Below are 12568 nucleotides of genomic sequence, written 5' to 3' on the forward strand. Positions count from 1 at the left end.
CATCTAAATCTTGAGTAGTTTAGTAGCACCTAAAATATGATTATGCCTTCCCTGTAGATGTTGACTTGTTGGTGTATATGTAGATAACATATGTTCTTGGCTTTTAATGCTACGGTATCCCTCATGCTTGGATATTGTTTCATTTCTTATCTTTGATTCTATATACTCTTCATGTTGGGATAAGTGCTTGTACCTCTCCTCATGTGTCTTGCATGTATAAGTGTATTTGGCCTTTGTGACTATATTATAGCATGGAGGGAGTGGATCTTCTTATTCCACATCATTTGGTGAAGTGTATACCACAATTCGGGTCCAGTGGATAAAAAATCAAGCTCCCTTATTAGATCCACTTTCCATGGTTTTACTTATGCCCTTTAGTTATTTTTATGAAATGTAATTCTATATTTGAAAGGAAATTTTAGTCCTCTTATAATGTAATGTAATGATATTCATTGGACCCCTTTGAGAGGATATACAATTGTAATTAGACTATGTAATTAGTTGTGGATTAGTTATGTGTCTAGACTTTGGAACTAAGCATGCTTTCTTATCAATTTAATGAAACTGCTCATGCTTTTTTAAGGAAAATAAACTTAAGAGTTTGTATTTTGGGCTTAAAATGAATCTTAAGTGGCTTGATATCATATTGGGTGGTGTTGTAAACCCATTATGCCTTCATCACATGTCCTAGTGGAATTTCAAATGGTGTTGTGAAGCTTTCAAGTCATTTTAAACACTCTTATGAAGTGTTGTAAAGTGTCACTTTTTGTCATAAAGTGTTGTAGTTTTTTTGTTCTTGTGTCCTTTAGCTTAGGGAAGGAATTAGGAGTGTTGGTGAGGTGACTATGTTAACTCTTAGCCTCTACTTTTCTATTTTGAAGGTGTATAGCAATTGTGGGATTCAATTGTCGATTTCATCTCCTAAGTCATATTTTATCATTTTTTAGCACTTGTGGCATCGTAGGCCCTTGTTGGTGTGTCCTCTATGTTCAAGATATTATGGTGTCCAATCCCTAGATCCAGATTGCTTATTGGTTAGGACACCAGTGCATAATTAGGGCACTAGCACATTGCCAACACTCCAACACGTAGGCATGACTCCAATTCTAAACTAGAACACTAACTTGACAAACTAGTATCCTTCCTAGGTTCTAGTGTCCCATTTGGGTTCTAGTGTCCTCAAGGAGTCCATTTTTATCATTTGATTGCCCAAAATCTATCATCAACCATTCATTAAGGTGACATTGTGTGTGAGATTTGGTTTCCTTAGTCTCTAAAGTCTTCCTAGGCTATCATTATGATGATGAGTGTTGTACATTATGATTTAGGGAATCTCCTTGACTTGGAAATCATGTCATTGCATGGAAGTGGTTTGTTATCCTTTCATTTCGTGGAAAATTATGTCCTCCTAGTCGGGCTATCTCTTGCATTGGTTGATCATTGTGTTTTAATATTTTCATTAGTCTTTTAGATTGGTATATAGGTGATTAGGCCCTCATCCCACTCCATCACCTCCAAACTTGACTAAGTCATCTAGTCAAGAAATGTGGCTCATAAACTCCCTTCATGAGTGTTAATCCTCTCCGTGCATCGTAAGTGTTTTGAGATTTGAGTTGGATAGTGCAATTTAATGTGGATTGGAGGCTGGTGACTCACTCATCCCATCATGGTTTCATTTGGTAAGAGAATATAATTTTAATTTGTGTTGATTGTTGTTGAGGAGTCATCCTTCCTTCATATTTCTCATCATTTCATCATGGTGATTTTTCCCATGGTCATTAGTATTCTATTAGTACCACCTTTCTCATTCAATGGTGTGGTCTTGTGTAATCATTCTTTAATTTTATAGTGTTCTTTTAACACTTGTGTGCTCATTGTAGTGTAAGTGCAACATAGTTTTTTATATCTTTAGTATTGTTAGTTATCATTTGTGTAATGTGGTGAAAAATTAGGTTTTCCAACACAATAAGGAACAAGATCACTATTTTTTTCTTAGGGACCAATTACATTAAAGAGGAGTGAATCCAATCTAGATCTAGCCTCAAATCCATAAGGATAGGGCTAAAAACTCCTATTAGATTCACTAGATTGGAAATTGATACCATCTTTTAAGTTGAATTGTAAAAATGTTGAAATTAGGGTAAATGTGTTGAAATTGAAGTAAATATAAATGAACAATGAGCTACAATCTTCAAACGGAGCCACGAACCTGGATCTAAGTAATGTATGAATATTCAGATCTATTCCCAGAAGGTTGTCCTGAATTGTCGGGACCAGAATACTCGTCGCTTTGGTCCTCTGCACTTTTTGTCGTCCAAAGGGTAACTTGTTCATCTCTAGGAATTATGTCAATCCTGAAAGTTATAGCTTCACACCTGTTACAACGCATAGTAGAGAAGGGGAAATGGTTGGGAATAGGGGTTTTCCTAAGTCAAACCCTGGTTTAGGAATTAACATTGAATGAATAACTACAAATACGGAAATAAATAATGGAAAGGTATACCTCAGATCTACAATTGTTGATGATGATGCTTTGCTTCTTGAATGTAATCACATATGTTGTATAAAATGGCATGAACATGACAAAACCCTAATAACACACATGCTTGCATATGAATGATGTAATTTTTATCCACAATGGTCGAATGAAGAATATGCAACCTTCAAGATCTTTGAAAATGCTTGATGATGAATGCTTCATAGATGTCGAGATGCTTGATTGCTTGGAGTCTTAGTTAAGATGAAATTAAGATGATCAAAGGGTATCTAGGTTATTTACTGATTAGGTCAACCTCCAACGGTCATGTGGAGCCACAAAGTTAATTTCTCATCAAAGAGATGGGGCCCATCTCCCATTTCAAAATAGGGCCCAACTAAGAGGGACAAGGGCACTGGGCACTTTGGTCCTAGGACCAAGGTGCTAGCGCCATGTTCCTTCTCAGTCAAGTACCTTGATTTATTTCTAAGGAGAAGGATAACACTCCAGGAAATCAAATGGTTGGTGTACATGGCATAATAATTAGAGTTAAGGCATTGAACGGACCTAGATAGGAAATGAAGAGGAGACATGCTAAATTAGGGGCACAAACATTAGGTATAAATTGGCCCGATGATAATATACGATGCTACAGTTTGAAAAAAAAATCTAGAAAGTTTTGAGTTGGTACTTAAGATAAGGTATTATTAACGCAGTCAAGGTAGGGAGATCCAATGAAGGACATCCCCACCTTGTATCCTATAACACAAAAAACCATGCAAGATACTGGCAACCGGTAACACAACACAAGATCTAGCTGACAAATCAATCACTATAACTATTTAATGAATTGCATAAGCCTTCAACGGCTACACACGTTGGACCGCATCCCAGGATTACAAAACAATCCTTAAAACACAAATCTAAGATCCGCACATCTTCTGCTTTACAAATAGGCCTCTGGTAACAGTCTACACTGATCCGGACCTCATTCCTTCTGGACTTCAGTCCCCCCAGACCAAAATCTCTCTGGAAACTACATCTTCGCTTGATCTCTTCTTCCTATCTTTGTCCTCCAAAATGAATCTCTAAAATTTCCCTTTATACCATCCGCAAGTGATAACAACTCAATCAAGTCGGCCAAAGACCAAATGGTTCATGATGAAATGTGTAAACAATAACATGTCGGCCCAAATCACCAAGAACATCTTCAAATGCATAAAACTTCACGCGATCCTCCAGAAACATTGGACAAGGCCCAAAACAACATCGCTCAATGATCTGCAAGTTACAAAAACCACTTGCAACCTGATTCATCTTTGCTCCATACACTACAAAACCAGCTAGTAAGAACACACCAATATTGGACTAATACCAGGATCAATGTCTCATCGAGAAAAAATCCAAATGTCAGTTTGAACTACTCTGGTGCTCCTACCTCAGACTCTCGGGGTTAATTGAAAAGTGAGTCCCATCACTTGATCTGGTTCGGCGATCTGTCAATAGGTACTTGCAACTACCTCAGCAGTTCGACGGTCTGACTACAAATTTTTGTTGTCTCTCCTCGGAAATCTACCAATCCACCTTGCATCTTACCTCGGCTCGGTGATCTATTCAAGTCTCCACCCACTAACTACCTCAAGCTCCAGCACTAGGTTTGGTAGTCTTCTTGCAAGCCTTGCACTGCATCTTGTTCGATGATCTAAACAAGTCTACAAGCTACTTCAACTTCCTTTCAAACCAACCGGTACATAATCGGGTCTTCTTCTATCAATAGGTTCACAAACCAGCTCTGATACCACTTAACGTAGTCAAGGCAGGGAGATCCAATTAAGGACATCCCCACCTTGCAGCCTATAACACAAAACACCATGCAAGATACTAGCAATCGGTAACACAACACAAGATCTAACCGATAAATAGATAAACCAATCACTATAACCATTTAATGAATTATATAAGCCTTCAGTGGTTGCACATGCTGGACCGCATCCCAAAATTACAAAACAATCCTTACAACACAAATCTAAGATCCGCATATCTTCTACTCGAAAAATAGGCCTCTGGTAACAGTCTGCACTGGTCCGGACCTCTATCCTTCTGTACTTCAATCCCCCCAAACTAGAATCTCTCTGAAAACTACATCTTTGCTCGATCTCTTCTTCCTATCTCTGTCCTCTAAAATGAATCTCTAAACTTTCCCTTATACCATCCGCAAGCGATAACAACTCGATCAAGTCGGCCAAAGACCAACTGGTTCATGATGAAACGTGTAAATGATAACATGTCAGCCCAAATCACCAAGAACGTCTTCAAATACATAAAAATTCACATGGTCCTTTGGAAACATCAAACAAGGCCCAAAACAACATCGCTCAACAATCCGCAAGTTACAGAAACCACTTGCAACCCGATTCGTCTTTGCTCCATACACTGTGAAACCAACCAGTAAGAACACACCAATACCGGACTAATACCGGGATCGATGTTTCACCGGGAACAAATCCAAATGTCGGTTTGAACTACTCCAGTGCTCCTGCATCATTTATAATGGATATGAATTATATCAAGAGTAAAAACATCCATTTTAGGGAAATCGTGCATAATTTTTCCAAATGAAATCTAGTTGATTTTTTCTGAGCACAAGATTTTAAACAATTAGATCTAAGGATTAAACCCTCAGAGTTACCAAAAACTAGAGGATGAAAATTGTTTTTTATTTTCTAGTTGTGAGGACAAAACCTTTTACATGGAAAGTTTATTGTACTTGGAGGTCACATGCACAAGCTCCAAGGTTGTATATCTTTACCTATGTGGACTTGCACAACATTCTAGTTTTTGTGGACATGGGTATTTTATTGTCAAATAATTATAGTTGTATTATTATAATATATTTTACACTAGTTTAATATAATTTCATATAATTGAGTTTATGTAATTTGTTTATTTATTGTGGGTCCTACACATAATAGTTTATGTGGCTATATCTATTATTGTGAAACTTATTTTGTGATTAGGTATTTGTTAGCTTAATGTCTTGGTAGGTCGAGAGTGAGTGTGAATGGAGTATATTACCAAATACATTTATCTCTTATGTCCTACCCACACTAGTTTACTGAAGTTTACTTAGGTATTACTTAGAGAATTATCTCTTTATGTCTCAATTCATAAGATTAAGACACGTGCCATAATCTTATAGTCTTGATTTGACCTAATGGTGGAGAATTGTTAGGCTTAAAAGAGAGGTCACAAATTCAAATCATGTAAGGGGTAGGGTATCTACACCTCATTTATAGCATAGTTAGGTTCCTCTTGCATGGATTACAAGGTAGTCCCATATACTATAAGCCATATGCAAAACCAAAAAATATTATTTGATAACATGGACTGTAAAATGATCCTATTCTATTTATGTTGTACAATGTCTCATCTTAATCAAGAGGTTATTATTGCATCATAATAATCATATTCATTTAATCATATTGTACATTTTCATATTTTGATAAAATATAATTATTATTTCATGTTTGGTCTCTTTTGTGTTTTCATTAGAGCCTTAATTTTTTTGTGGCTATCTCCATTGCCAAATCTTACATTATATAGAGCATTCTATACCAACACTTATATGGTATAAGAGCTTGTGTCTTGTTAGCATTTTTTAGAGATATAGGTTACACATCTTGTTTGCTCTTGAAAATTTGATAATGCTCTTCTCCTATATCAAATGATGAGCTAAAAAATTTAAAAACTGAATACAAATACCAAATCTTGTGGGATTATTTTGTGTGTATTTATTTTGAAAGTCTATATTGAAGCATTTTGATCTAAATACAAGCTTATCATTGGATTCAAGGTTTCCAAAAAAGTCACTTTAGCCTTTTGATTTATCTAAATTGGATATAGAGGCTAAATCTATAAGGTTTAAATTTAAGAGGCACTGGTTGTTAGATCCATAAGGTAGCTATATTTATAGAGCAATATGGGATAACCCTATTGAGTGAGGTTAAAAATTATGATGACAAACTATTGTAAAACCACAAAGATCCAACCACAACAAACCTTAGTTCTATAATAAAACATTCACCATACACCAATGAAGATGCATAAGAACATGCAAATTAATAAATTGAAGTAATAATATCATTCACATGCCAAGTAGGGTTTGATCTTCATTGTCTCCTATCTCCATTGATCTTGTTTGATATATTTTCTCTCAATTTTTTGTATGTAGCTTAACAAAGAACAGATTGTGGTTCTGAAGTCGCTTGATCGCAAGAAGGCTTGATACACGCATTAGTTAGGGTTGATTAGACACATTATTTGGTTGATTGTTTAGATGAATTAGATAAACACATTAGGATTAGAAGGATAAAATAATCCTCTTATATAGAAGACACTTTATAAAATGGAGCGATAGGATTAAGAGGTGAAAGAAATAAATGGTTGGCTAGGATTAAAGGGTAGGTAGAAGAAATAATAAAATATGAAGAGGGTAGGTAAAGGAAAATTAAGAGATAAATGACATGTGTCATGAAAAGAAAAATTTAATGAATTAATTAAATAAATAAAGATTTATTTAATTAATAGAGGAAGTGGGACCAATTAAATAAATAAAATGTCTATTTAATTTAGGGAAAGATAATTTAAATAAATAAAAATATTTATTCAAATGAGGAAAGGGATAGAAGAGGCTAAATGAATTAATTAAATAATTAATTAATTAATTAATTAATAGAAGACTTAGGATAAAATAATTAAAATAACTAAAAAATATTTATTTAATTAAATAGGACAATTTTAGGTGTCTACATTTTGCCCCTCTTTGAGACAATACAACTTGTCGTGTTGTTTCAAAGAAGATAAGATAAATTGATACAAAGTTGCCCCAAGACGGGAATGATATGCCCCCTCGAGAGATTGGATGATTTTTTTTGAAAACAATCACAGACAATCTCTCGATAAGAAAGAAAGGCTAGAAAGGACTGATAAGATAGGGTGACAAGGTCATGCAGGAAAAAGACTGACTTAAGAGGAATCAACAAAATGGTGTCTACATCTTAAAAGGCCAAAATTGGTAGTTCTATGATGAACATACGCTATCAATTGGATAAACTGCTGAGAGGATTCACTCAAACAGGTACCCTAGGGAAGACAAACTGAAAACAAGGCTAGAATCGATAATTATGTAATAGACATGCATTTCCAATTAGATAAGCTATTGAGAGGATTCACTCAACAAATGCCCTAAAATAGGTAGGTTTGTTGAGATGAGTATAGAATTAGTCGTCAAATTGTTAAAATCCGGCGAGTGCTCTAGCAAGATAGGTTATAGTGCAATATGACAAACATATACACTAGGATAGAGCCTGATAAGCAATGCCATGTGATAGACATGTATCGCCAATTAGATAAACTATTCAGAGGATTCACTCAACAGATGCCCTAGCAAGGATAGGATAAAATTGCTAAGCAAGTCTAGGATAAGTCGTTGAATTGATAAAATTTGGCGAGTACTCTAGCAAGATAGGTTGCAAAGCTAATAGCGGATAAGTCATCAAATTGATAGAATCTGGTGAGTGCTCTAGCAAAAATATAATCAAGTGCAATGTGTTAAGCATATACACTAATAAGATGTAGCGCCATGTGATAAACATAAGCACTAGGATAGAGCCTAATGAGTAGCACTATGTGATAGACATAGGTACCACTAGGCTAGGATGGGATAAAATAAGTAGAACTATATGATGAACATGAGTACCACTATGATTGACACAATTGATTTGATTGGATGCATGAGTACTTACCCCAGATTGAGTCTAGAGAGCGATTCTTGATGACATAGAGGTTACAAAAAAATTTGACTACTGAGGACCACATTGTGATCAAGGCGATGGGATTGAGACACATTATGTATATGCTTGAGATTTGGACAAACATAGGACTATTTATTGCTCTGGCAGAGAGAACAGGGTCTGCAAGAGGAGGCAAATAAGATGATCTAGGGGTTGGTCCTTCAGGAGCTCAGACTCCTTCAAGGTCTGTCGGCTTTGAGGAAGGGTCTTCATCATAGCTCTCATGGATCCCATTTTGTATCAATTTTTGTATGATGATGTAGAAACCTTCGGGTGATTTTGTAGCCATATGATATTTTGACATCATTGTATCATGACACTGATATTTTTTATATACATATGAGATGACCTATCCTTTGCAGCAATTATATGCATGTGTTCTTAGGTGATGATTCTATATGCTTTATGATGAGATGATGCAGTATATATATAATATCTATATGATTCATAGGATGTTCATGATGATTATATGTCGATGTGTCTATGTGATGATTTATGCTATGGATGCATTTAAAATTTTATGATTCTTATATTCTATGATTATGATGATTATGAGATGCAATCTATGTTGATAATGCGATGTATTATATAATTTTTTTTAATTTATATGTGAAGGTTATGTATAATGCAAATGTATATACTCTAATGCCAATGGATGCATGAAATTGACTAACAAGTGGTGTGTGAAGGATATGATATTATTAAGATTTCTATATGCATGTAATGAGATTTACTAACATGTGATGATGAAAATATTTTCAGGGTGTCATTATACTCAATCATGTGATACCAAACTACATGGACTTAGGAAGGGACGATGGTGGACAAATGGAAAAAAAGGGGGTGGAAGGTAGCAGATATGGAGGTGAAATATCTTCTTGTGCTATTATCATCATTGAGCTATTATGGAAATTAGGTTATGACCATCCACATATGTGTTTGACCTAGAAAGTCATGTACCCGTTTACATGGAGATCAGACAGTCAAAAACAAGGAATGCCCCAGTTCACACTAGACTCAGAGTGTCCTCATATCTTTGGACAAGCCATAGTATTACTAAGAGATAATCCACAACCAACAAAATAGGTGAACATACCCCATCCTTGCCTTTCTAGTCAAAGGCATCATGGAGATAGAATCTCCAGTCAGAGATATCTTGGAAAAGCTAAAAGACATGTCACCAAAAGATAAAATCAAAAGAAAACCAAGACTTGACACTAACATCCTATGAAATCCACAAGTTATTAGTGTCTCTTCCCACATATGTTAACATATTTGATCTGTTCATAATGTTGTTTTCTTGATAAAGGATAGATAATGCTGAAAAAAACCATGTTGTTGCCCAATTCTGTTGAAAGATTTGATTTGTTGAAAGCCCATTGTTGTGTCTCACCTAAAACTGAATGAATCCATAAAACTGATACTTTTATTGCTGAGAAGAATGAAAATTTATTGCAGATTGGCGATGCAAATGAACTTTTATTGTGGATTGTGCGAGAAAAGAAGGAATGAAAAGACAATGCTCCTCAAAACATGTGATGCTCAGGGTTCCACTTCCATCACTAGATTTAGGATTTTTCCCCAGTTACAGATTGCACCTGATTTATTATGGAAAGAAAGGGTGAAAAGGGGTTTATTATGAATGGTGAACCAATCTTAGGTAGATCAATAACAAGCCATGATGGGAATGGGTAAATTTATGGTGGGATGGTAGGTTGTGAGTGTGTGCAAAGTAAAAGGGTGAGATTGAATCCTGAAGGAGGGAGGACAAACGTCTCTACACGTAGCGTTGGTAACCCAGTGTTGGCAGCAACAATGAAGGAAAACTAAGAGGGGAGGGGGGGTGAATCAGTTTTCACAAAACTTAAACAAATTAACCACAACTACAGATCTGATCATTAACGGCAAGAACAAAGATAAACACCACAACAACAATACACATAACACACAAATTTTAATGTGGAAAACTCGATTAAGGCAAAAACCATGGTGGGAGTCTACCCACAATATAATGATACTCTGTAGTATTATATGTGAATATTACAATGGGAATACATATGCATGCAGGCACACTTCCTAGAGATTACTACTTAAATACAAGAGAGGGCTACAAACCTCAGAGGAAGAAAGGAAGGATCACTGCCTTACAAAGATCAGACACTAATCTAGATTACATGAACTGAAAGAATAGCATCTTCAAATGCGTGATCACGGTTCTAGTTAAGCACATTGTTTGCTCTACAACTCTCTTCTTTACTTCATCACTCTTCTAAAAGATAAAATGCTTGTTTGCACATGCAACGCCCTTTAAGAATGCAGACACACATCTTACATGATTATTACTCTTATTTATACAAATCATCAACCTTAATTTCAAGGTCGGCTCAACTCATAAGACCTAATTACATAATTACATCGCATGATACATAAATCAATATGCAAACCAATACAATGTCAGCAAGGACATAGCATGGACCTAAATCAAAACCTCGAACACACAACACCACTGAATATCTCGCCAAGATCATCCACAACACGTAAGAATCATCGGGTCGGCCAAAAGGTTATATAACACAAAGAATACCACCGAACCAAGAAAATATTTAATAACATGCACAACAATTAATGTTGACCAGCAACATGGATATAAAACGATCAAAAAATATCAACAAGCAATGTGAATTCCATCGCAACAACTCGGATTACTAGAATCATCATCATCTCCCTCCTGGAGCTCAAGAACACCAACATAACTTACTGACAAACTGAAAGATATGCTTGTGAAGTTTCAAATCATGAACCTCTCAGACTGAGGACACACATGAACGTCCCAAACACTCTCCAAAATCTGCTCAACATAATGAATCAATTTTGGAGCAATACAAACCATAAATCACAACTCTGCAATACAGAACCAACAGAAAAACCAGTCATCACACTAGACCTCAACTAGATCAAATCACCTTTCGAAGCACTGAAACTTGTGCTGAATCAACTAAAGATACTAATCTTCAAATCCTTAAATCTGCATCAACATATCTACAATATACCAACCAAACCAACTCTCTACAACACCGGAGCACAAGAACACAAGAATATGTTAGCATCAATGACAACAGCACATTACAATAGCTCTAATATCCAACAATATCCCCCTTTGGCATTGATGGCAACATATGAATGTGAAAAAAAATCAATGAAAAGAAAGAAATCAACTCCAACAATCTCCCCCTGAGATCATGCACACATAGCTCTCTACCTTAGATAGATAGGACAATTTTTCACATGCTTCTCTCCCCCTTTTACATCAATGCAAAAGGCTCTAAAAACTAAATAACTCTTCCTCACACAATCACAAACTGAACCACATACTGACTAATCCCTCTAAGTAGCAACACCCACTCATCAATCCAGACGTCAGGATAAGACTATGAAGTCCACTAGATTGATGCATCTCAATGCATCTAGTTCGCATTAGGAGGGGAAATCACCCCTAACTTCTCTCTCAGATATACAAATGTATTTGCAAGCAAAGGATTAGTGAAAATATTTGTGATTTGTTCCTTTGTAGACACATACTCCAATCTGACTTCCTTATCGCTGACTTTCTCTCTCAGAAAATGAAACTTAATTGATATATGCTTTGTTTTAGAATGCAACACCAGATTCTTAGAAAGATTGATAGCACTTGAATTTTCACAATATATAACAGTAGGCTCATTATAAACAATTCTAATATCCTGCAGTGTCTACTTCATCCATACTAACTGAGAATAAATACTAGCAACAACAATGTATTCAGATTCAGCAGTAGATAATGATATAGCATTTTGCTTCTTTCTCATCCATGAAACTAACTTCTTCCCTAGAAAGAATGCACCACCACTTATACTCTTTTGATTATCAACATCACCTGCCCAATTAGCATCAATATAAGCACTTAAAATGAAATCATCATTCTTTAGATACCACAAACCATAGTCAATTGTTCCCTTCAAATATCTGAATATCCTTTTCACAACAATAACGTGACTTTCCTTAGGATTGGCCTAGAATCTTACAACAAGACATACAACATTCATAATGTCTGGTCTAGTCTAAGTCAAACATAGCAATCCACCAATCATAGATCTATACAAAGTATAATTATCCTTCAAAAATTCATCATCTTTTGTCATCTTGCATCCTGTTACCATAGGAGTTCCAATAGGTTCGGAATCACCTAACCCAAACTTCTTTA

This window comes from Cryptomeria japonica, chromosome 10 (genome assembly GCF_030272615.1).
Source record: "Cryptomeria japonica chromosome 10, Sugi_1.0, whole genome shotgun sequence".
Taxonomy (NCBI): domain Eukaryota; kingdom Viridiplantae; phylum Streptophyta; class Pinopsida; order Cupressales; family Cupressaceae; genus Cryptomeria; species Cryptomeria japonica.